Here is a 26634-nt window from a genome sequence, read left to right as displayed (position 1 = left end):
AAAAAAAAACTTACTTAACAAAGTATATAAATCATATGAGTAGGTGTGTGTGCCAACGTACACAAACACACATATTTAAACAATGACTAAAAGAAATTCAATAAAACGTTGTAAAGGTTTCTTTGGCTGGGTGGTTTTTATTTCTTTATTTTCTGGACCACTTGATTTAGGCAGACTGATATACAAAAAGCTATAAATAGCTAACTTATTTGACAAGACAGGGCCACAACATATTCCTTGACTCTAAATGTGATCCCTTTGATCCCTTCTTAAATATATTTTTGCTCTTGTGTTAAGAATGCTTAGGATAAAAGAGCTACCCTCTTAGCAAAACTCTATTTGCACTCCATAGCGCTGTTATGTAATGGGACTCTTGAGCATTGATTCTCAACCTTCCTCATCCTGTGACCCTTGAATAAAGTTCCTCATGCTGGGGTAACCCTCAACCATAAAATTATCTCTGTTGCTACTTCATAACTGTAATTTTGCTACTATTATGAAACAAAATGTAAATATATGCTATGCCATGTTCTTAGGCAACCCATGTGAAAGGGTCACTTGACCCTTGCCCCCAAAAGAATCAAGACCCACAGGTTGAGAACTACTATTGTGGGGCTTGTACATCTTATATAAAGCCTTACTCCCATTGATTGGAATCTTCTGCTTTCCCCTCAGTATAGGTCTGGTAACCACAATCTCACACTTGGGTGCCACATGTCCTGTAATAGGAAATCTCTCAGAAAAGTGACATCACATAGTGTTTGCACCACTGTGCCTGGCTTGTTTCACTTAGTGTCCTCCAGTTCCAGCCATACTGTCACAAATGGCAGAACTTCCTCCTCTTATGCATCACACATTATCTGTGCATCTAGGGATGGATACTTGAATTGTTTCTACTTTGTGGCAACCGTGGATCATTGAGCTGTAAGCAAGGGTGTGAGCATCTCTCTTCAAGATCTTGACCTCAAATTCTTGGATATTTGGAAATATATATACAAAAGTGGGATTGCTGAATCAAATGGTAACTCAGTTTTTAGAGAAATATCCATACTATTTCAACCATGGCTTCTGCCGTGTGCTTTCCATACTGGCTATCTCTGCCTAGCCATCTGTAGTACCATTTGATATTAGCCATTCTAACAAATATCAAGTAATATCTCTTTCTGCCTTTGCTTCATATGACTCTGATGTCTAATGATAAAAAATTTATTTTTATTGAATATTTGCATGTTTTCTTTGGCAAAGTGGTTATTTAATTTCCTTCCATGTTTAAGTGGGTTGTTAATGTTCTAGGTTCTCTGTCTTTCTCTCTCTCATTCTATGTTACAGTGGGTTTTTAATTTTCTAAGTTCTTTCTCCCTCCCTCCCTTCCTCCCTTATTGAAGTATAAGATTTTCTTGAATATGGGTCTTGTCTTAGCCAGGGTTTCTATTCCTGGATAAACATCATGACCAAGAAGCAAGTTGGGGAGGAAAGGGTTTATTTAGCTTACATTTCCACATTGCTATTCATCACCAAAGGAAGTCAGGACTGGAACTCAAGCAGGTCAGGAAGCAGAAGCTGATGCAGAGGCCATGGAGGGATGTTACTTACTGACTTACCTCCTCTGCCTTGCTCAACTTGCTTTCTTATAGAACCTAAGACTACCAGCCCAAGGATGGCACCACCCACAATGGGCCCTCTCTCCTTAATCACTAACTGAGAAAATGCCTTACAGCTGGATCTCATGGAGCCATTTCCCCAACTGAAGCCCCTTTCTCTGTGATAACTCCAGCTTGTGTCAAGTTGACACAAAACCAGCCAGTATAGGCCCTTTACCAGAACTTTGGTTTATAAATACTTTTTCTCATTCTTTAAAAAAAAAAATACAAAGCAGGAAACAGTGATTTATTCAAAGTGGCCACTTGGGAAAGAAGGACAAAGAGATCCAGAAAAAGCCCTATGCCCATCTTTGGGGTCCTGAGTCAGACTGAGAACACATTTTAGACTGACATAATTCTATGTCTCTACTTTTGCTTTTATTGCCTAAGCACAGTATCTGTGAGATTTCCCTCACATATTCTTTTAATAGTTCCAGTGTGTCAGGTTTTACATGTAGATCTTTAACACATTTGAGTTGATTTTGTACAATGTACAAATGAAATACCTAAGAATAAAAGTAACCAAGGAGTAAAAGACACACGAAAAGCTATAAAACTTTGACTAGAGAAATCAAAGAGGACACAAATAAGTGGAAGTAGATATCTCATGCTCATGGATGGTAGAGATTAATAAAGCTAAAATGTCCATACTAGCTCTGTTAATATATGTTATTGGGGGAACCTTATAAGCACATGCAAAACGATAATAATTATTTTGTATTCTTTTTGTTTTGCAGTTGGACAACTTTAAATGTTTCCTATTTAAGTGCACTCATTCTTTCTCATGCTCCATTATGCTGGCTCTCTATCGGAGTTCTCTTGTGAGCTCTCTACTTTGTCTTGTCAGCTCTCTGTTGGATTTTTCAGTTCTTCATTATATCCTTCAGTTCCAGCATTTCACTTTTATTCATTTTTTTATAATTTTTATGTTTGTTTTTTCATTGTTCATACATTCCACACCTTTGTTCACTCTGATTTAAGCTCTGAACATGTGCTCTCAAGACTCTTGATTATTATTGTTAATTATCTGCTGGGCAGACTGTGGATCTCAATTTCATTAGACTCAGTTCCTGAAGCTTTCTTTATCAGGTCCCTTAAGTCAGAGTCATATTTGCATGCTTTTTGTAGCCCTAACTTTGCTTTCTCTGTGTTTGGAAATGGTCACTTTTAGTTCTTGCTGGTTAGTTTTCTCTGATGAAGATCTTCATCAGTCATGTGGGTAGAGTATAGATGTTTCTGCTGGCAGAGTCTGTAAGTAAAATAGCTACAAATGTGCTGATATACCTGAGCCAAGTCATAAAAGTGGATCTGTTACCATGGTCTATGGATGCAACCACTTCAAGAGTGTAAGGTCAGAGTCTGGAGGTAAGAGAGTTAGGAATGTATTGGCATATTTAAGCCAGGTTTTAAAAGTGTGCCTGCCACCATGGTCTATGGATGTAACCACTGCAAGAGTCTATGGTTAGAAAGGCCTACTTCCTGGATCCAGGAGTAAAGTGGATTGTTAGTTCATGGATGCAGAGGTTGCTATGGAATCCATGTGAAGATTGGGCTATCTTTGGGTTCCTTGGTCAAGTGAGGCTGCTTGTAGGTCTGTTAGAGGGTTAGAAGAGTTTCTGTGAGGTTTCCCAGTGTTTGTAAAAGGTCACCACAGACAGCAGAGGAAAATGGGTTCCTTTTAGGTACGAACACAAGCTGAGCTACTCCTGCATCTGTGCGTATGAAGGTTAAGCTGTCACCCACATATCATGGGAGACAAGGCTGCTTCTAGGTCCGCAGCTAGATAGCAGGGGCATGGGCAGGCAGTTCTGTTACCACAGGGCATAAGTCAACTTCTCAATGAAAGGAAGTGTTGTAAACTCTTGCAGAAATCTCAGAGCTCTGAGAAAGGTACATTTGACCTGTAGATGATTATTAAAACTGTTGCTTTTCTGGGAAGGCTTCCATTCTACCAATGAGAAATCCACTTTATTTATCTACCAAGTGAAAAATCACTTTATTTATGTCTATATTTTATTTTTCCCTCTGTTAATTAATTATTTAAAGTAACAAGCAACTTCTTTTCAAGAGAAACTTACTACCTGCATCTTTTTTGTCTTCACTTTAAACTTAGCCAACTGTCACACTAAGGCAATTTCATCAGAATGAGTACTAATTGTGAATCTGTAAGAGAAAACCTTCCACAAAGAATCAACAAATTTCGTTTCTCATGAGCTTCTGGCATACAGCCCAGGCAATAAACTTTCTGTCTTCACTTTGACGGCAAGCCCGAAAGGTGAGGAGTGTGGTAAAAAGAATTATAAACCCACTTTCAGAAGTTGGTTTACACTTAATATTTAGACAATAACAGGAGAACATAGTTTCCACTGTCGCCAAAGAAATGAAAATAATCTGTGAAATAGTAACTTTTGTTATGCCCATGATAAATCTTAAGTTTCAAAGGAACAAAGAAAACTTAATTTTTGAAAGTGACCACACATCACAGAAAGCTGCACACAGGCACAAACAACCTTAAACGGCAGTGCTCTTCCCTTGCTTCTGCTTCAGGTTCCTGTGTGACCTATGGACCCTAAATTCCCTCTCTCAGTGCTATACTGTGACTCAGAGTTAAGCCAAATAGACCCTTCCCTTCCCCAAGTTGCATTTAATTCATGTCTTGTCACAACAGAGATCAAGAACACAAAGCATGCTATTGTAGCAGTATATGGCTGAAGGTACCTGAAGCTCACGTGTGTGTCCTAAAGGGACAAAAACCAAACCCACCTCAATCTCTCAGTAGACTGGATCAGTCCTGTCACTAAAGGCCTGGCCAAAGAGCACCTCTGTAGGGTGGAAACACTGTGAATCTCAGGGCCCATTCCTCTCATACAGAATGCCTGGCATTCTAAAACAGATATGAGGTACACAAAACCTAAAATCTCATTGTCAAGAAATATGCCAATTAATGATACCAAAGTCGACCTGTATGTTATGATGAGAAGATCATTACTTCGTGGTAATTATAAAAAATATACTAAAGAAGAGTTGGCCAGAAAATACAAACCAAACATAAAGAAAAGTAAAAGTAAAGAAAGCCATCTAACAATCAAAAGTTAAGCACAAAGCCAGTTACATGGCTCAGTGGGTAAGCGTGCTTGTCACCAATTCTGACAACTTGAGCTGGATAACCTAGAAACCACGTGGTAAGAGAGAATAAATTACTGAAAATTGTTCTTTGACCTCCACATGGGTGGGTGTGTCCATGCATCCACCCACCTACCCCAAACAAACATACAAATAGATAAATAAGTGAACAAATAATTTTTAAATTGTAGGGTAATATAAAAGGGCTCGTCAAATATGTAATTAGAGTCTCAATAGGAATGAGAATAAATATTTGACTGGATAATATACCACAGCTAAGAATTTCCAAAACTCATGAAAGACAATAAGAAAAAACAGGTCAAAGTCACAGAATCCAAGCTGAGTGGGCATGAGAGCAATCCGCAGCCACCCACCTAGACACTTCACAGTGGAACCGATGACAGCCAAGATAGAAAGAAAATTCTTTAAACATGCTGGGTGAACAGCCACATTAAACACAGAGGGAAAGTCTCAGATGGGACTGCAGCCAGTTTCTCAGCAGAAACTGTGAAAGCTAAAGAGAGTGACAGCTTCAGAGTATGTAAAGAAAAAAAAAATCTGTTAACCTAGAATACTACACATAAAGAAAATGTCTTTCAAAAATGAAGGCAAAACCCAAATATGGCAGCAATCAAAAGCTTAATTCACTGCCAACAAAGCTGCCCTACAAAAAATGTTGAAGGAGCTCTTTGGGCAAAATGAATATAATCCAAGCAGAAATATGGATCTACACAAGATAGAAGGTACTAGAAATGGTAAAAAGAATGATAAATAAAAATCATTCTTATTTTTACTCTACATGAACTATAATTCACTTTCTGAAGCGTGCTTTTCCAATGTGGGTAGCACCGTCCCTGAGGGGAGCTAATGTTGGATTTCTGGAGTCCAGTTTAGGATATTGATTGTTGCTATGATCATTTAACCCTTCCAAAGGCAAGGATAGCACATAAACAGATGTATAGTTCATCAATAGTATTAAGAGTTCATGGGACAAGAAAAGACTGGAGTCTGAAAATGGTACTAGAGGGACAAGATTTAGAACTCAGGTTAAAGCAAAAATAGTGAGCATGAATTGTGGGATTTAATGCCTGTGCATACGTAAGCTATATGATAGCAAAAAGGGATGGCTAAAGGAAGGGAAGCAAGGAATACTCTTGTAAGTTGTGAGTTGTGAAGGGTGTGGAGATGCATATTTAAAAGGAGAGTATAATACATTAAAGATGGTAAACCCAGAAGGGCCACCTAAACGTGCCAATGTTAGAGTTACCTAATGGGCCATGTCTTGGTCCAGCTTCTATTCCTGCATAAAACATAAGGTTTCTATTCCTGCATAAAACAAGTTGGGGAGGAAAGGGTTTATTCAGCTTACACTTCCACATTGCTGTTGATCATCAAAGGAAGTCAGGACAGGAAGCAGAAGCCATGGAGGGATGCTGCTCAGCTTGCTCTCTTATAGAACCCAGGACTACCAGCCCAGGGATGGCACCACCCACAATGGGCCCTCCGACCCTTGTTGGATAATTGAGAAAATGCCTTACAGCTGGGTCTCATGGAGACATTTCCTCCAGGGAGGCTTCTTTCTCTGTGATAACTCCGGCTTGTGTCAAGTTGAAACAAAACCAGCCAGTACAGACCATTATTGGAGATGAAGTGGAATAATAAAATAAAATCAACTCAAATTGAAAAAAAATAAGAACAAAGAAAAATAATAAAATGATAAATTTGCAATATAAATATATTAAAGATTATATTAAGTGTGAATGGTTTAAATAACTCAAAAGGCTGAAATTGTGAAGTTAGGAAAGAAAGTAAAACTCAGCCATATATTTTCATAAGAAATATGATTTAAATAGAAAGAAATATTGGGACATAAAAAAGATAAGTATGAATATGTTCTGCAAACACTAGTTTTAAAAAGCTAAGACAAAGCAGACTTCAAAATAAAGATGACTGCCAGGACATAGGAGAGCATACATAATGACCACTTCATCAAAATCAAATAAACTGAAATGTGTGTGTACATTTTCAAAGTACATGCAGTAAAAGTAAATAAAAATTAAAAGATAATAAGCAAGTTTTCAAATAGAAATTACCACCATTCCTCAAGTTACAGTGGCACCACACCAAATATGCTTGCTGCAAAACGTTCTAAGCTTAAAATACATTCGATTACACAGTCAGCTGGTTATTACCAGCTTATCAGTGTGTTTCATGTTTTTGCCCTCATGATTGCCTAATGATGGGAGTCACAGTTGCCGCTACTGCCTCCCACACTGCAAAATATGATTCTATAGTTCTTTATGTCATTAGTAAAACAAGTCCACAGTATGGTTTCTATTGAACTCATGTAACTTTCACAGCATCATGAACTGAGAAAACCATTAAGCCAAACTATTGCAAGCCAGAGGCCACATGGAGTGACACCCACATCCCTGTGGTGGGATTAATTAATAAATCATTAATAAATGAGAAGACAAGTAGGCATAAAGTCAGGAAGACGTTAAAGCTAGCCTAAGCCAAGCCAGTCTAATTTACATTTATAGAATTTTCTACCAAATAACAACAGATACTTATCCTTCTCAATTCTCAGTCACAAAGATAGACCAAATTCTGAGCCATAAAATGAATTTAACAAATGTGAATGCTTGAAATAATAAATATTTTGTTTCATGACCACAACTAAATTAAACTAAAAACTGCCAGAAGAGTGATATCTGGGGAAAATCCCCAAAGAGTTGGAAATTAAACAATACCCTTCTAAACAACTCACGGATCAAAGAAGACATCACAAAGACAACAGGAAAATATTTCAACTGAGTGAAAAAACACAGCAAACACAACACACCAAACTTTGCGTGATGCCATTGGAGCCATGTTTAGAGGGGAAGCTAAGGCATTGGATACTTGAATTGGAAACAACAGTGTTCTGAGTTAGTAATCTGAGCCTCTCCCTCAACTAGAAAAACAAGCAAGCAGAAGGGAGAGGACACAAATGCATAAATCAATAATTGTGTTACCAACCAATTCAGTTTTGTTTTTTTTTAATTGTGGAAATCAAACAGATAGATGTGCAAGAACTGTACATCTATGAGTTGTCTGCGAGCACCTCTGGGGACACAACAGAATCTGGAACAGCAAGGGCTGCATAGAAATGTTGCTCCTGCCATTCTCTGAGATAAAGAGTCTCCATTTCTCTTACCTTTGTTTACCCTCATTTCAAATTCTGTTACTATGAAAATTAGATAAGCTGGATTTTTTAGAACATTGTACATAAATACATGTTAATGATTACTGAGCATATCATTCTGGATTAACATGAAGAACTTCTGCTCACGCATGATGACTGAGTGACACTGCAGGCTACATACTGGGGAAAGATGTTCTCATGAAGATGGTCAACACAGAATCTCTAGCTAAAGTATACAAAGGACATCTACCTGTCAGTAAGAAGCAGATGGGTGATCCAACCAAGAAGTTTGCTAAAGACTTGAGTATAACACTGAATAGAATAAACAGTTGAGCTGGGCAGTGGTGGTGCACACCTTTAGTCCCAGCACTTGGGAGGCAGAGGCAGGCAGATTTCTGAGTTCGAGGCCAGCCTGGTCTACAGAGTGAGTTCCAGGATAGCCAGAGCTACAGAGAGAAGCCCTGTCTCGAAAAAAAAAAAAAAAAAAAAAAAAAAAAAAGAAGAATAAGAAGAAGAAGAATAAACAGTTGACCACTAAATCCAAAAGGTACTCAGTTGATTTAATTCCCTAAAAAATGCCAGCAGAGTAAAGTCTAGAGGTAACCTCTGTTTCCAACCCTGCCCCCGTCCATCAGCCTGAAGGGTGACTGGAATAATTTCAGCCTTTCTTACGACCTTAGAAGAAGCTGTTTGAGACACTGAAATGACCGTTTGATTTATAAAGCATCTGCTATACAAGTGTGGAACCCTGAGCTAAGGCCTCAAACCCCACGCTAACAAAAAGTCAATAGTCACAGTGCACACTTACAATGCCAATGCTGGAGTGGTGGGGATGCGGAGACGTCCAACCACAAAAGCCAGGCAAGCCAACAAAACTCCCTCCCCAGTATGATCCAGGGGCTGACACTGCTCTTAAATTCCAATTATTTATGTTCTTCTTTATACATTTCTCTGAGACAATATAAGTAGACTGCAGTTCATAAGGAGCCAATATTAAAGAGAAATGAAGGAAGCGTGACATTCAGTCAGTAGTATTGCATGCCCAGCCTTGAGTGGAGAGCTTTGTGGGAGGTGTGTCCTCTCTGCTTTCTGAACCTTAGAAAAGCAAGTTAACCAGTGTCCAACTAATACAGAAGTAGAGGCTCACAACCATCCATTGGACTGAGCACAGTGTCCCCAATGAAGGAGCTAGAGAAAGGACCCAAGGAGCTGAAGGGGTTTACAGCCTCTTAGGAGGAATAACAATATGAACTAACTAGTACCCTCAGAGCTCCCAGGGACTAAACCACCAACCAAAGAGTATACACGGTGGGACTCATGGCTCCAGCTGCATATGTATAGCAGAGGATAGCCTAGTCGGTCATCAATGGGAGGAGAAGCCCTTGGTCCTGTGAAGGTTCTATGCCCCAGTGTAGGGGAATGCCAGGACCAGGAAGCAAGAGAGGGTGGGTTGGTGAGCAGAAAGAGGGAGGAGGGGACAGGGATTTTTTTCAGAAGGGAAACCAGGAAAGGGGATATCATTTGAAATGCAAATAAAGAAAATATCTAATAAAATAAATAAATAAATAATTTTTTTTAAAAAAGAAAGAAAAGCAAGTTGACATTAGGATAGGGCAAAAGTTAGAATCGCATGTACAAAAGCAGCCTGGGTTGACTCAATAGCTTCTGTTGTACACTGAATATAAACTCTAGTCCTAAAAGATTATGGTTTAAATGTTTGGCTTCCAGTCAGTGGTGCAACTTAGGCATGAAGCCTAGTTGAAAGAAGTTGGTCGATGGGGATTGGTCCTTGGGGTATATTATTCCTGGTCATGCCCCGACTTTCTTCTTTGCTTCCTGGTGAGCCATGAAGAGCACAGTTCTCCTCCACATGTTCCTGCCACTGTGGTACTCTGCCCATATGCAGCACCACTTAAACGTGGACACTGTTAGCTACAATAAACTCTTGCTCTCAAAAGTTGATTCTGTCAACTTTATTTTTCATATGTTTTTATTTTTTCATATTTTTATCTTTTTCACATTTTTTCCCAGTAGCTTTTTGGTGTAACTCCCAGTCAACTCAAAAGGGAAGGTCGGAGTGTTCTTTTCTCTTAAGGGTGCCCCTATTGCCTGGTTCACATGACAGTTTTTAGGCAAAGGAGGAAGCAAACTGCTACTGTGGAGAGCAGAGGGTAGGAAGCCTCCCTCTCAGCAGAGACTGTGGTATGAGACTCTATCTCTCTGGACCTTACAGTCCCAAGCCTGTCTCATCTCTACTACTCATAGACAGTGGTTCCAAATCCTGGCTATTAGAAGTTATGTTCCAATAAACATGCATATGGAGATATTTATGTTATATTCTGACTTAGATTCCTTTGAGTATATACCCCAAAGTGGTATAGTCAGGTCATATAGATCTATTCTAGATCTTGAAGAGCCTTTATAATGATTTCTATATCCTAGGTCACAGCCCAGGGTAAATGGCCTTTCTGCTTCTCTCCTCTCCCTGTGATGTCTTTTTGCATAGAGCTGAGAGAATTCTTTCACAATTCTGTCAGGTGTGAAATTCCTCTACCTAAGATAATTTTCTTACTTCTTCCCATATAAAAAATAAAATACCCTGAATTATTTTCCTGACCTATAAGGCCTCATTTGATCTGGAACTCACCTTTGTCTCTGCTCATAACAAACGGAGCTCCATCCTATTCCTTAAACACACTATATCTGTTCCTACCTTGGGGTCTGGGCCATTGCTTGTGCCTCTGCTCATTTTCTCACTTCTTCTGGCTAACCCAAACCACCTCCGACAGCCCTGGGCACTCATCCCACCTCAATGGCACCAAGCTCACTCCTAATGTAGCTCAGTCCCCTACCCACTTTTCTCCATTTCTGCTTCATTCCATCTCCACGGTCAAGATGGAAGCCCCATGAGAGTGGAGACTTCCCATCCTTTAGTGCCAAGAACATGCCAGACACCCAGAAGCAAAGTGTTTGTTTAAAGGATGCCCAACTTGTCACACAGAGAGGGGGAAGACAAGAGAGGAGGTGCCTACAAAAATTGCCAGGATGAACTCTGCTCTGTATGAACTGTGAGGGCATCTTACAGTATGTGTAAGGCAATGCAGCTAACAAAAGAACAACTCAGGGCCCAACTCAAGGCCAGGTGACTTCAAACTGTCCTCTACCCATGACACGAGTCTTCTTGGTGACAGAGTAGATGAGAACGTAACCTTAAGCCTCCAAGATTAAACACCATTACCATCTATTTTCCATCTTAATAAAAGGCTGAAAGAAAAGCTAAGGATTGTCTAAAACGAATTTATCCATCCAATAGTTTATAAAGCCCTTTGATTTCCAAAAAGGGTTTATATCACAAAGGCAGTGATGGTACCAGTTCCAATTTCTATTTGCAAAGAGTCAATAAATACAGCAGGTCTTTCAGCATTTTCTGTTTATGAGTGAACAGCATGAGCCTCCAAGTGCATGTCAAGTGGTGATTAGAGACACATGCTCGTGCCCAGCCCGTGATCACTTATCGCCTAGTGGTTTTGGCCATTTTACAGTGTTTTTATTCTCATTCTTAAATATTGCTTACTTCGTACCCAGGAAAAATCTTTAAATAAAGATGGAAACATAAGGAACACTGGTGGTGAGATATAGCACTGAAGTGCAGAGCGTGGAGATGGTAAGAACAAACTCCACAAATTGGCCTGCATGAGGTACTCACAAAGATGCGTATGTGCTGCTACAGTTTAGATCTGAAGTGTTTCCTCATGGTCCAGGCACTGAAATCTTCATCTCCAGCCCATAGTAGTACTGGAGGGTTTTAAGAGCTGAGGCCGAGAGGGTGGTCTTCGGGACACTGAGGGTAGCGTAACCCTCACATGAGACTGTAGGACTTCTGTCTCCTTATCTTCCCATGATAAGCTGATTCTCTTAGGGTTTAGTTATTAGAATAGAAAGTAAAATACTTGGATGTAACTCAACAAAATGGTCATACTACATGGAAAGGCATCTCTATTCTGAAACACAGTGCCTAAAATGAAGGGAGCTATTATGACCCTGGGACACAGTTGGTTGATGGGTTATTGGGAGCGAAACATTGACTCCATTCACCAGAGACCATACTGGGAAGTCCTCGCAATGGTAATCTAAACCTTTTCCTTTTGCTCATCATCTGGAGAATGAAACGCAACTACTTAGATGAATCAGCTCGGTGTTTAACTCAAAAGGCAAACATGACAAATTTCATTTTTTAAAGGCAGGGCATTTGGCCAGATTCACAGTGGTAGGCATGAATTTCCTCCTGAGGAACAGACCTCAAAAGCTATCACAAAGCAGTTGGTTCCCTCACCATAGTCATGGCCCTATCAGGTCATGGCCCTATCAATCAGCTCAGCAGCACAGCATTCAGGCGTCAGTACTGAGTAAGACCGCTGATATTGTCCCTTCCCAATAAGCTGGAGTAGCACTTGCTGGCAGAATGAAAGCTATCCAGTCAGCAGAGGGGATAGTTCCCTGTAGGCTTGAGGTTGACTTCTCTATGTTCTGAAGCCAACATATATGGTGTCTTCAGCATTAGTGTTTGTTACATAATTATAGTAGGTAACCCACTGTTGTTATTTTGCTAAATGATCTCTTTAAGCAGCCTACTAAATATTTATGTTTATACTCACAGATCTAGACTATTCTCAACCTTGATCAGAGAAGTTTCTTTTTGCAGTGGGTAGCAATCAATGCCAAGCAGTCAGTGGCAAGACTCAGAACTGATAAAAGTATTAAGAATAAATGACTTTTAAGTGCATATCCCTAATAGGACATTGTTATCAGTCCTTCGCCTCCACCAAAATTCGTGGAATATCCCTGAAGAAGAGGCAGGAAGAATGAAAGAGTCTGAGGATGGGGAGGAGGTCTGTGAACTACTGTCTTCTGGGCATGCCATCTCCACTGCACTGCATTGTAACTGCAGTTACCTACCCAAGACCTGCACAAGATCAAGTCATCCAAAAACCCTGCATGGATGAGGGAGGATTCATAGGCTCTGTGTATAACTGAGGAGTGTTTGAAGTTAATAGTTGCTGGGAGAAGGAGAATCATTCTTCATTGGGTTATGGCTACTGGTACGTTGGCCATATGCCAATGGATAGCAGGCACCACACCCACTCACATATGTTCAGTACTAGTTGGGCTTTTTTTTTTTTTTTTAAATAAAAGGAGGATATTTCAATTGGAATGAAAATGTGTCATTGGTATCTGGGTGAGTTGGGAAGGAAAAATGGGGGCAGATATGATCATATTCATTAGATATGAAATTCTCAAAATTGAATTAAAAATAAAATAAAATAAATGAACTATTTTATTATTTAAAAAGTGGGACCGTTTGTCTACTTTCATAGTGAAATATGATAGTAAATTTGAGCCTTTGTTTTATAGACATCGTTCTCCCAACGAAGGATGACATACTCTAGTATTTAAAAATATATTTGTTAGAATATCTTGGGGTTTTTCTTATATAATTTAATGTGAGAACATAAACATCATGTGCCACATTTGCTTAAAAAGGAATACATTTGCCTTTATGAAGTGAGTTTTGTATAAGAGTGTCACTGAATTTTATCATGTAATATCCAAATACATAACATTTCTCCTTAAAGTCATACCTTCATGATATTCATACAATGTCAGAGGAGTCAGCCTCACTTTGGAAATGAAATCCATGGGGATCCAGGGGAACCTTCTCCATATTTTTTGTGTCATGGAGCCTCATGTCCACTGGCTACACCTAGTGTCTCTCTGGGCTCTTTGACCTTTAGCTTGGCCAAGGAATTAAACAGTGAGGCCTTGATCTTTTCTAGCTCTCTAGCTGAAAAAGGAGCCAGTGTAACAGCTCCAACTGGGGGTCATTTTAATGACCTCAGCATAGCTTCCTTTGGATTCTATATGCCTCCATCTTCTTGCCCCTGGAGAATCAGGGGTGCTAACTAACCATCCCTGCCTTTGCTGCTCTCTGGAGCACACTTTCCATCCACTGTTGGTTTCCACTGTCCTCAACTATCTTATGGTTATGTCAGGACTCCAATTGCACACAGCTCAAATATCAAACATAAAAATGTTATGAATGGAGCTGGAAGTTAGATCTCCTATAATTCTGTTCTTTTATAAAGTAAAGGACTGGAGCTAAAGGATATTACAAGAGTTGTCAAAAATCACCAACAACAAAGCAGATCAACAAGGCAATGCCACAAACAGAAACCTAATCTAAAGAGATATATATAATATATTATCACCTACATTTCAACAGCAGCAGCAATAGCAGCACCAGTTACAAAAAAAATTGGGGGACAGATTTTAAAATTCAAAGTTCTTTAGCATCAGCATCCACAACTTGACCCTTATTTGGCAGATGGAGATATCAAGGCTAAGCGAATTCGCATCTAAGGCAAAGTTATTGACCATTATAGCGGGAATAGGAAAAGGCAGCATGGTTTGTTCCTTAGTGAGCACAGGATGAATTCCAGCTGCCTTCACACCCCTGGCTGAGGGCTTCCCTTGGTAAACAACCTTCACAGTACTTTCATATCTGCCTGGTTCAAATTCCCCAACAAATTAGTGCTTCTGTTCAACAAAATGACCCTACCTTCTTGAACTGTTACAAATGCAATAGAACAGCATATGAAAATGCTCAGGCAGATGATTCCATGTGCCTTCAAGCCAGCATGCCCCTTATGTGTCCCTCACTTTCCATTTCCCTAAGAGGAAAGTGGGCCAGGTACTATAATCAGAAAAGAATGAAGAGCCGTCTGACTTTGCCTCTACTTGACGTAAGGGATGAAGGTTAGAACATGAACCCTTTCCTGTTGGGATATGTTGTGTGAAAGTGTGTCTCCTAGTATTCAATCGTTATTCTGTACCAGCAGAGAACTAAATGCTGGCAGAATTTTGATGTTATTTCTATGACCCACCCCTGGAGGCCTCATATTTTGTAAATATGCATCCTTCCTCTCTAGCCTATGGGCAGTCTAAAATTCTATCTGATTGGCCAATAGCTGAGCAGGAAGTGGAAGGCGGGACTTCTGAATAAGAGAAATGCTGGGAGAAGAATTGAGACAGAAGATTGGGGAGACGGACAAAGAGGGAACAGGATAGACTGCTGTGGATCAGTGAAGGCATAGAGCTAGCCCCGTGACAGGTCTTGATAAGATAGCCAGATAGTTTAGAGCAGCTGGGAGACTGCCCGAGCTGAAAGGCCAAAGCTATAAAGTATTTAAAAGCCTCTGCGTTGTTATCCATACCACTCATAGGGCAGAGAAAGTCCTGCTACACTTTCCCTTACAAAAAGAGAAAGGGATTCTTCAGTGTTCTCAAGGGGGAAGACAGACCTATATCTCATGACAGGTAACAACATTACCAAAGAGGAAATTACATGGGAAGGTCAAGTACTGCTGGATATGATTGCTACCTAAAGCTCCCAGGGAGGCTGATTACAGTGTTTGGGGGCAGCACTGACTCCTTGCTGGCTCCTGCGGGAAGGCTGAGTCTGAGACAGCACCCCTCCTATACCTCCCCAGGGCCATGGTGCTCTTCTCCAAGCAGGCTCTCTCCACTGTGACTTCAGCGGCTCAGCTCCTCCCCCCTGTTCATCTGCTGGAGTTGCAACGGAGCCACATCCTGTTCTGTGGTGTTCACTTCTCACCTGAAAAATCACCCTGGAGGCTGTGATTTTCTTCATCCAGAATGCATTCACTTCCCCTCGACTAAGGAAGAGAAGGGAACTTTAACTGAGTAACCCTCAATTCTTCTTATACACAATGAGAGCTAGATCCCCACCTAATCACTAGAGAGAAGTCTACCAAGGGGTCCATTGCAGAAATGGGGTTGATAGGTTTAAATACAAAGTACATGATATATTAATGTCATTGGGAAATATATCATTTTGTAAAATAAAAATTTTAAAAAGTGAAATGAAATGTTCTGCTAAACTTCATTTTAAAACAATCCAGCTAGAAAAAAATATTAAAGACTCTAGTCAGGTATGGTGGCACATCTCTTTAATCCCAGCACTTCGAAGCAGAGGCAAGAGGATCTCTGTAAATTCAAGGTCAGCCTGGTCTATAAAGTGAGTTACAGACCAACCAGGGCTAAATAAAACTCAAAAATAAATAAAAAAGTATTAAATCTAAACCAAAATTCAAAGAAGCTAAATCTTTTGCTACAAGTTATGTTCCCCACCATGTATACATCCTGGTTTCCAGCTGTACTCCCCACTATGTGCACATCCTGGTTTCCAGCCAGGGACTATCTAAGATTCTTTTCTTCCCAATTTGTTCTATTGTTTTGCCAATGGCTCACCCTGCTGCCAGCTCTACCACTAGAACATCAATATTGAAGAAGAGAATCAGAGCAGTTGGAAGGGCAATGAAATGGATCCCATATGACAGGAACAATTTCCCAATCTCTTCTTAACCCAAAAGGTCATGTATGCTCACATGAGTCATGTTAACAATCATGGAAGACTAAAGATGAGGCACTTCCAAGTTGTCCAAGTTGTTTTTCCAAATAGTAAGATACATTTTCCTGTGCGTCATAAATCTTTTCTTTGGGACTTTTCTCAGAGTAGTTTTTTCCCTACAATCTGTATGGTGACCCCTGTGTCCTGCCAAGACTATGCAATTCCTTTCTCAGAAGTCCCACACCTACTATAGGTTTTGATGAGACAACCAGTAAATAATAGCAATGGGTAGGGGAGCTGTGCTGAACACTTTAAAAGAAGCTTTAAATGCTGTCAATTCGAAGCCCATCTTGACACCCTGACTACAACTAAAGATGCTGATGGGAGCCCATCAAAACCTCTTACATCTCAATGCACACTTCCTACTCAATCAGTCCTTCCTTCTGACTTCACATGTTGGTCAACATATATGTCTTCAAACCTCACCTGCCATGTTCTTGAATTTACTTTCTTCACATTGTTTTATCACGACTATTAATAGTACTGAAAAATTTCACAGAACTCTTAATTGACAAAAATCTTGCCGGGCAGTGCTGGTGCTGCCTTTAATCCCAGCACTTGGGAGGCAGAGACAGGCAGATTTCTGAGTTTGAGGCCAGCCTGGTCTGCAGAGTGAGTTCCAGGACAGCCAGGACTACACAGAGAAACCCTGTCTCAAAAAAAAAAAACAAAAAACAAAAACCAAAAACAAAAAACAACAACAACAAAAATCTCTTCATACACCAAACACTTGTACTCTTCTAAGCCTTTCTTTGGAAAAACAAAAAACAAAACAAGGAAGGCCACAAGTATTGAACAGGTGGCCCACGTCAAACAGCTATGATGGAAGACAACTGGGATTTCCCCCATAATTTCAATCTCATCACTCTGTGGGTTCTTTAAACTCAACTGCCCTCTTGCTAGTAAGTGGCTTCCCTCTTGTCCCCCCAGCCTGATTCCGAGTACGTATCTGTGCACTTCTTGCTACCTTCAGAGACATTGCACTAGGTCTCTGTCCTTTCCCAGTCACTAGTGAGGGCACAATTGAGTGAGCAGCTGCTGAGTAGAAGTGTGATATATAGAAAACAAGCCTTGGCAGAGCCATTGCAAGGACCGTTAGGGAGACAGACATTGGAAAGCAGTGTATTCTTCACCAGGTTTGATTGGTAGAAGAATCTACATACAAGTAACCTTGACTTCTGGAATAATGCCCAGCATGTTTTACTTTAAAGGCCAGGGGGTTGAAAAGTAACTTTGGTCTTATATATAATCTGGGTTCCAGTACCTTCTTCTTGGGAATAGAACTTTAACATACCCAACACATTAAGTCAAAAGCTACCTGATTTCAGCTCCTGATTTCATAAAGTATGAAGTATAAAGGCTGGCCTGACCTTGGAAAGGGGTTCTGAGAGAAGAGGTGTCTGGGAGTAGTGAAAACAAATGACTCGAAAACAAATGAAGTCGAATTGTGAGTCCAAGCCTGTGTTCTGCTGGAGATATCTTTCTAGCCTGTTTCCTCTCTGTTCTGCTTTCTCTGGAGATCTCCAGACAGCTCTCTCTATGTATTCCCTGCTCCATACAGTTCTCCAAGCAGTTCTCTCTTGTCATTCTAAAACATTCTCTGGATAGGTCATCTTTTGCAGATCATAAGCCCAGTCTTTTGTTTTACATATCAATCCAGTCATTTACTCCAGGCTCCCTTTTGATTATCCTATGAAGCAGGATCCTTTGACCTCAGCCCTTCGATTCTTAGGAGATGGCAAGACTTTTTTTTAACACTGAAGAAGAATTCAGAGATCTGCCTGCCTCTGTTAAGAACAGACAATAAGCTAGCTGGGTTGGACCCTGCCTAAAATTACCATTTCTACCATGCCTGTGGCCAGCCTTGTTCTGTCCTAGGCTGATCCTGAACTCAGAAATATGCCTGTCTTTGTTTCTGACTGCCTTTGTATCTTTCTGACAAGCTGGTTCATCAATGCAGCTATCTCTGCTATTCCAGATCTGTGAAGCCCCTCATTCAATTCATATTGTACCCTTATATATTGCATAGCTGAGAAATATATATTTTTGAACTCATGTTTTTAGAGTTCTTTTCCACAGCCTTAAGGGCTGTCCTGAAGGTGCTCATGTTTACTACTTTGCCTGAGACATTAGCCACACCTTCACCTCCTGGACTTGTGCTGTCTTTGATTATCATGGAGTCATTAATGTTAACAGGGAGGATTCCTTGAAAGAGGAATGTAAAAATATGTACATTATTACACAAACAAGCCTGATGCCCACAGAAGCCACTGATAGTCATGGATATCCTGCTGGCCTTGTCCCAGGGGCAGAAACCATGTCATTCCACCCCTACCAAAGCCATCCCAGACTGGCCAATAAAGCAAGGCCACACATGGAAGACATTTTACAAGGTGACAGAAGAACCCCTAAATTTGTCAGCCTCAAAGAGCTCAACTGCAAGACTGTCATAAATCCCTTATTAAGCCTTCCTGTTGTTCATTCAGAACCCCAGGGCACATGACAGCTTGAATGCACACACATGAAGTATAAACATCTCTTTACAAGAATTGAAGGGAAAAAGAAAAAGGATGGGCTTAACAGTAGCCAAATGCAGAAACTGGCAGGAGATTGAAGGAGAGTACAGAAATATTGTCCTGGCAGGCAAAATGTGCCATTGGTGCAATGGTTCTGATAGGTGTAACCAACCACTTTCTCTTTCTAATTGAATGGGTGTCCAGCTGCATGAGTACTCATGCCTGAGGAGAATATATTGTGTTATTGATTTGTTAAATGAGCAAATTTAAATGTTGTTAAATTGTCTTCTAAATATCCATGTTTATACCCATACACCAGTGATGCTTTTTCAGGCAGAAGACAAGACAGTCACTCATAACTGGTCAAAGGGCAAACGCAGAGTGCACTTGTGTCAAAATGGCACATCTGGATCATCTCCTCTAAGACACAGGGAAGAGCACCAAAGAAGGTGCAGAGGATAAGGAGGTGTGCCACAGACAGACATCTTCTAGACATGACATGGCCATTGTACTCATTAACCCACTGCAGCTGTGGTCACCTGCACAGGTCCCACACCAGACTGAGCCCATCTCACCACACATAAGGGAGTGAGTGACTCATGAGGCCTCACATCTCCCCTGGATATAATGGTAGTAAACGGTTGGGGGGTGTCATTTTCTTCAGTGGGATAGCCATTTAAAAATATCCCATGCTTTAGCAAATGACCCCCCATTCCATGCATGCCATGATAAATTCAATGGGTCACATCCAAAAAAATGACATGAAAGCAGGAGAGGGCTTCTTGTTACCATCAGTGAAAGTGGCTAAAGCCCACAACACACGTGTATGGAACTCAAGGAAAGTCTAATGTTCTTTAAAAGGTGCTTGTTTCGTTTGTAGTTTAGTACCTGACAGGGATTATTAGATATACTCCAAGACACTAGTGTTACCCAATAGTCTTCAGTATAAAGAACAGTGGAACTACAGAGAACCAAGGATCAACTACAGCCCCATTGATGCGCCAAGGAAAAGTGCAGATCCAACCACTTATCTTTCACCTCATTTGGGGATACAGAGAAGACAGGGTTTGGGGGTCAACAGTGTCAAGAAACTGGTAAAAGATAAAACTAACCAGATCCCATCCATGACAAGGCTGAAGAAATGAAGGGGACATAGACAGGTTTGTAAGCATGGTTCCTAAGACACCTACATTCTCTTTCCACAAACAGCGATCTTATTATTTCAAGACAAGTGCATTCCTAGCATATGGATTAAATTCTACCTCCTCAGCCCCATCTCTCTTTCCTTACATCAGAAAAACATACAAATTTTAAAATGAAAAAAAAAGATAAAGGAAGAGCTAGGGACCAAACTGTACAGTATGGCTAGAAGCAATCTTGGAACGTGATAGGAAAATCAAAACAGTGGCACCCAGTCCTATCATTACCATTCACAGCCAGGAAATTTAACAACAAATTAGGTGAGAGCAGACATTTAGTTTGCCGGAGGAGACTGAAAAGAAATGGGCCCCAAATGTCAAGCATTCTGATGGGTGGGGTGATGGAACAGTTCCTACAGTTTCAACACAATCGTGCAAGGCTGACTCCATCTCTGTCCTCAAGTTATCAAAGAGACAGTGTCCAGCTGTTCTCCATCTCCACTCAATATGGAATGGAACAGTTTCCATTAAACTAGAAAGAAGGCAACTCAGACATCAAAAGGAATGCCCACTTGTAACTCATTCTTTTAACAGAGCAACCTAATCATGTGCCCATTAACCGATTTAGTTGGTGATATTTATAAGATGTCTATGCAAATGAGGCTGGCATTGGACATCAGAGACTAAACTAGATCACCTTCAAATATTCCAGTCTTAGCAACAGCACGACAAAATGGCTACTGTTAATGCCATTGTATAGGCTAGAGATGGAGACCTAGAGACATGAAATGAGTTTCATAAACTTAGGAAATGGTGGAAGGTACATTTGAACTCAAGTGTATCCATTTTCCTTCTTTAAAATTCTCCTTAATTTCAGCCAAGTGCTAGAGGGGATACTTGGTTCCTGCCCACGGCAACTAGCACATCATTTTACATTTAATCACGGTGGAAGGGCCGAATAAATGAACACAAGTAAATCAAGAACAAATGACTGGTTCTGCCTCCGATGTTCCTATCCCATATTTCATCAATTTAAAGATGTTCTTTCACCACCTCATAACATCTCCGAAATCAGAAGGTAATTACAGTAGATGGCCTGGCATGGTATAAATGGCAGGATTCTCTTTATAAAATATTACACAATCCCAAATCCGGTGCATGTCATAGCTGATCAAGTGGAAGGAACAACATCCAAACCCCAGAGAAATCTGAAAACAGTGAGATCAGTTTTCTATTTAAAGGAAGATGGGGGTGGAAAGTGGTTATTTTAAGCATCTTTCTCAGAGAAGTATAAATTTCTTAAAGGTGGAGACATAATGTTTTTTTGTTTGGTTTGGTTTTAGTTCCCAAAATCCCAGTTCCAATTTATTTGAGAAAGAATGGTGGCATCCCATCCCACGTGAAAATATTAAACAGGCAAGGGAAGCTGGGCTCCACCCCTGATCCCCCAGCAGTCCTGCCCAGAGGCAGAGTTTAATTCTATGTCCTCTGTCTCAATGTGAAGTATGATTACAAATCTGCTCGGCCAAAGAAAGTCAGTGGCTCACTCAGTAGAACCTTCTCTTGTCCCTGTCTCTCTAGCAAAGCTCCATGCCCCTACTTCTACTTCGTAATCATTCCTGTTCCTTTCCAACGCAGGCGGAAGGGTGAGCAATGCCCAGCTCAGTGGTTAAGAGCTGATCTTACAGAGGACCTGGTTTCTAGCATCCACATAGTAGCTCACAGACATCTGTAACTCCGATTCCTGGGAATTGGCCTCCACAGGCACCAAGCACACACGTTGGTCACATACATACCTGTATGCAAATATTCATACATATAAAATAAAAATAAATGCCTCTATAAAGTAAATTAACATTGCTCATGCATCTTTGATTTAAACGATCTAAAACACTTACTTTCTTTGGGAATATTTCATGGTTTAGAGAAATCAAGACAAAGCCCTGAAAATGAAGTTCCCCTCCTTGTCTTTCCTTCTTCGAAATGCTACCACAAAAGAATAATCTGAAAACAATTAGGCCATGCTCAAAGTAATGGGTGAAAATCTGAGGTAGAACAGGGTGTTCTGACAGACTCAGAGACGCTCCATGAAAAAGGGAACTGGTGTCCTTAGTGTGGAGAACTCTTGCAGATATGCCATGACCCAGTGATCTGAACACATGTCACCATAGAGGAGATAGACTCACAGTGCTTCCTGCCGTGTTCCCACTGAAACAAATGTCACCATAGAGGAGATAGACTCATCATGCTCCCTGCTGGGAGCCCTGCTGAAACAGGCATGGGGAGGGTGGATCCTGAATCTACTCATGAGAGAACATCAAATAAACCCAAACCAAAAGACTGTCTATACAGAGATCTTTTATTCTTCACAGATGTCATTGCCTCATGAGGCAAAGAAAGGATTCCAGACTAAGAATACTGCACGGCATGCCAGCTCAATACTGTGTATGATCATAAACTGAATCTTGGATTGAAAAAAGTAAGCTTTAACTCAAGACATTATTTGAGCCACTAAAAGTTCAGTGTGGACTGCAGAATAGTTAATATCACATCATGGCCAAATTCCTTTGAAAATCACACTAGAACAGAACTTCCTGGGCTTTAGAAACTGCACACTGAGGTACTTAAGAAAGAAGGGCATGCTTCCTGCCCCATTCTCTTAAGTGGTTCAGCAGTAGTACACCATAAAAATTCACACAGTACTAATATCCATGTGTTCTTATGGATTGACACACACCATATCAATAATATTCATAAGTATCCCAAAGAGGAACTCTGACAAATTGAACAGTTCATGAATCTAACTGCTGACACTGGACAACTCATATTTCTGTAAGCGTGAAATGTCTCAATAAAATAAAATAAAATAAAATAAAGCAAGATAAACAAAAATTTATTTCTTTCATTTTAGACATGCTCAAACATTAAGCAATGGTGATGTTTTATTTCCCAGGCTGGAAAAGACACTACAGAGCAAAAGAGCTTCCGTTAGGCACCTCTAAGCTCTCAGTACACTCAGACCTTCCCATGATCTCAGCAGAGACTGTAAGCGAACGGTGATAGTTGGAAATAATTATCTGAGCATAAAACAATTAGCACAGTAACCACGGGGAGAAAGTTAATCACCATGGCCGTGGCTGCTGGACCATTCTGCACTTGTAAACAGACCAGCCACGAAACCCAGCCAAACCCATTCTCTGCCCTCAGGAACTGCAAGTCTTAAATCAAAAGTACAAAGCGGAGCGTGCACTAGGCTGAGCACATTGGGAAGGAGACTGAAAACAAGGGTAGAATTGTTCCTGGAAACAATTCTGGATGGAAAAAAAAAAAGGAGCCCGGTGTCTCTGATGCTGGGATGGCTCAAAGGCCAGTCAGCATCCCTCCCTGGATGGCTTTAAAAGAGAATGCCATCTACTATCATGTTACAACATGCACAATGTCCTTCCAAGCATGTCATCACACAAACTATAAGAGAACTGTCTTATGTCACTTGAGCCATGGACTGGGAATGAGCAAGAAGGCCCAGGTTAATGGCTTGGCTGGAAAGTCTACATTAAGAGGGAGCTTCTGACAGTCTTCCTTCTCTGAGCTGTCAGTCAAAACAGGGCTCAGTATGTAGTTCAGCAGTAGAATGCTCGCCTACCTTGCCTAAGGTCCTGTGTTGTATCCCTGCATACCAAAACTAAGCAATAAAGAAGTCAAAATGTGGGCTGGAGAGATGGCTCAGCGGGTAAGAGCACTGACTCAGAACTTCCGAAGGTCCTGAGTTCAGACCCCAGCAACCACATGGTAGCTCACAACCATCCGTGATGAAATCTGACACCCTCTACTGGTGCATCTAAAGCAAGCAGGGCCAGGAGTGAGCGAGGCCAAAGCAAGCAGAGAGGTCCTGAGCGCAATTCCCAGCAGCCACATGATGGCTCATGGCCATCTGGACAGCTACAGTGTACTCAAAACACACAAAAAATAAATAAATAAATCTTTTAAAAATGTTAAAAAAAAAAAGAAGTCAAAATGTAATTAAGTAATATGCAAAATATCAGAAATGGGTTTTTATTCACAAAGCAATGGCCCATTGACCAACATGATGAATGTTAGAAATTCTCAGTATGCAGATGGACTCTCTGGACATACTCCCTCCCTTGCTTACAAGCATCAATAGAGACTCTCACCCTTTGTTCTCAAGGAATATGTTTTAGGCTTGAGTACCACATGGTCCTGTGTCTAGCCAAACCTCTGGATTCTGCTTTCCTGATAACTAGCTATAAGTGTAACCAAGAACTATGCTTAGAATTAAGGCGTTTGCCTAGAGTAAAGCTTTTAAGCATGGAGATATGGTAGAGAATATAAAAGATTGTTACACTGGGATGCCTTTAGCGAGCTATTCTAGCCTCTTCTCTCTTCACTCTTGATGGTAAGTGTTCAGTTGGCAAATGAGACTTATTTCAAGGACCAATATTTATTGTCTGCCAAAAAGGAGTTATGGGCCCCCTTCTGGTTTCATAGCTTACCTCCACACTCACATACATACATACATTCATACATACATACATACATACACATACATATACATACACATTGAAAGTTATGATCTTAATGTACCAACTTTCATATCTATCCATTTTCCTTCAAATTTCATAATTTCATTTTCTTTATAGCTAAACAAAATTCAGTTTTTTATAGCTATTACATTATCCTTACCCACACATGTCTTGGTAGATATACAGGCTGGTTCTGTTTTCTTGCTATTGTCAATAGAACAACAAACATGGGTGTGGAATGTTTATACAGTAGGATATAAAGTTCTTTGCGTATATGTCCAAGAGGGGTTAGGTCATATGGTTGATATAGTTAAGAAACCAGAAAAGGGGTGCTGGGAAGAAGAAAAAGGTTCTGAGGAATAGTCCAAAGGATAGAACATATGACAAGAAAGTGGAGAACAGGTAACCAGAGGTGGAGGAGACAGGGAAATGAGAATTGACAAAAACAAGCTCGTTTGAAGTTGCCATAATTAATTAGTTAATTACTTGAATTGTACATGATATAACTGGTTCTTGAGTCTGGTTCTAACAGATTAATCGGGTGTGGTTCTGCATAAATATAGAGACAACTGTTGTGATAACCCAAGAAAAAGCTTTTTGTGAATAAATTCTAATTCTACTGTAGTGTAAAGATATAAGCAGTATGGTGTTGGTTCTGTAAAGCCTATTGGACTTGTTTTATGGACCATAATGCAGACTATCTTAATAAAAGTTCCTTTTACTACAGTTTGGATATGGCATTGTATGTATGGCAAAAAATTCATTCATATTTTTGTTCAAATTTACTATACCCCTATTGGTTTTGTGTTACATGAGTTACAAAAAAAAAAAAACTGAAATCATCAAATATAAATGAACTGTCTATTTCTCTGTCCTGTTGAGTCAAGTTTTGACCCATCTATTTTGAAGACCTGTTATTAAATACCACATATCAATCAGGGTTGGGGAGAATACCCAGTGTGTAAAGTACTTGTGGTCCAAGCATGATGACCTCAGTTTGGATCATGAGCAACCACATAAAAGCTGGGTGTGGTGGCCCATGTCTGTAATCCAAGCATTGAGGTGGTGGAGACAGGTGGATCCTAGGGGCTTGGTGTCCTGCCACCAGCCTAGTCAAAACAATCGGCACCAGATTCAGTGAAAAATAGTGTCTCAAAACAGTAAGGTAACAAGTGATAGAAAAAGAGAGATAAAGTCCTGCCTACACATAATCATATACATACATGCATACTCATACAACATCTGCCCGCCCACATATGCACACATTTTGGACTGCTATGTCTTCTTATTGAAATGGCATTTTTGTTGCTATAAATATTGTCGCTATCACTGATCATATTCTTACAATAAAACTGATCTAGTGAGATGTGAAAATAACTACAACTTTCTTTTGATTAGTGTTCACATGTTTATGTGTATTTATTCTATCTTTTTAACATATTTGTACTTTTATATTCATGGCATTTCTTTAACATATAACATATATAATTAGGTAGTATTTATATTAAATTAGACAGATTTTTTTTTACCTCTTAATTTTTAGGTTTAAACCATTTATACTTAGTGTAATAATCATTGTGGTTGAGTTTAAGTTTACTAGCTTGTATTTTGCATTTGTTTATAGCTAGTGTAGGGCTAAACTTTTTCTTGTTCTGTCAAGATTTGCTTGCCTCTGGTTTAATGTCAGCAAATAATTACATAGACTCTCTCACACACACACAAGATCTCTACTTAGTTATGGCAGAAAATTGGTTTTCTACCAATAGGTCCATCTTGGACTGGTGTGGAAGTAGAAAATGCACATTTTAAAAGGTTTCTTGAGCGATTCTGAGCTCTTGCTGGCGTTTGAACCCATTGCTTTAACCCAAAGACAGTAACTTTAAAATGACACGATCATGTAAGCTGTGAGGGGAGATATAGGCTAAAGGAGGCATGAGGAGCTTTAGGAAAACAGAGAGCCTACTCCAACTGAAAATATTAACGTCTAACAATTTTTTAAA

At 40.1% G+C, this 26634-nt stretch overlaps 1 protein-coding gene across 5 annotated transcripts in view; it reads right to left on the bottom strand.

Annotated features, from left to right (window-relative positions):
* Positions 1–26634, bottom strand: part of Ano2 (anoctamin 2) — a 328395-nt gene that overhangs the window by 175429 nt on the left and 126332 nt on the right. The gene's annotated exons all lie outside the window — the stretch shown is intronic.

This window comes from Mastomys coucha, unplaced genomic scaffold (genome assembly GCF_008632895.1).
Source record: "Mastomys coucha isolate ucsf_1 unplaced genomic scaffold, UCSF_Mcou_1 pScaffold20, whole genome shotgun sequence".
Taxonomy (NCBI): Eukaryota; Metazoa; Chordata; class Mammalia; order Rodentia; family Muridae; genus Mastomys; species Mastomys coucha.
The sequence above is the reverse complement of the archived record's forward strand: the minus strand, read 5'-3'. Positions and strand labels throughout refer to the sequence as shown.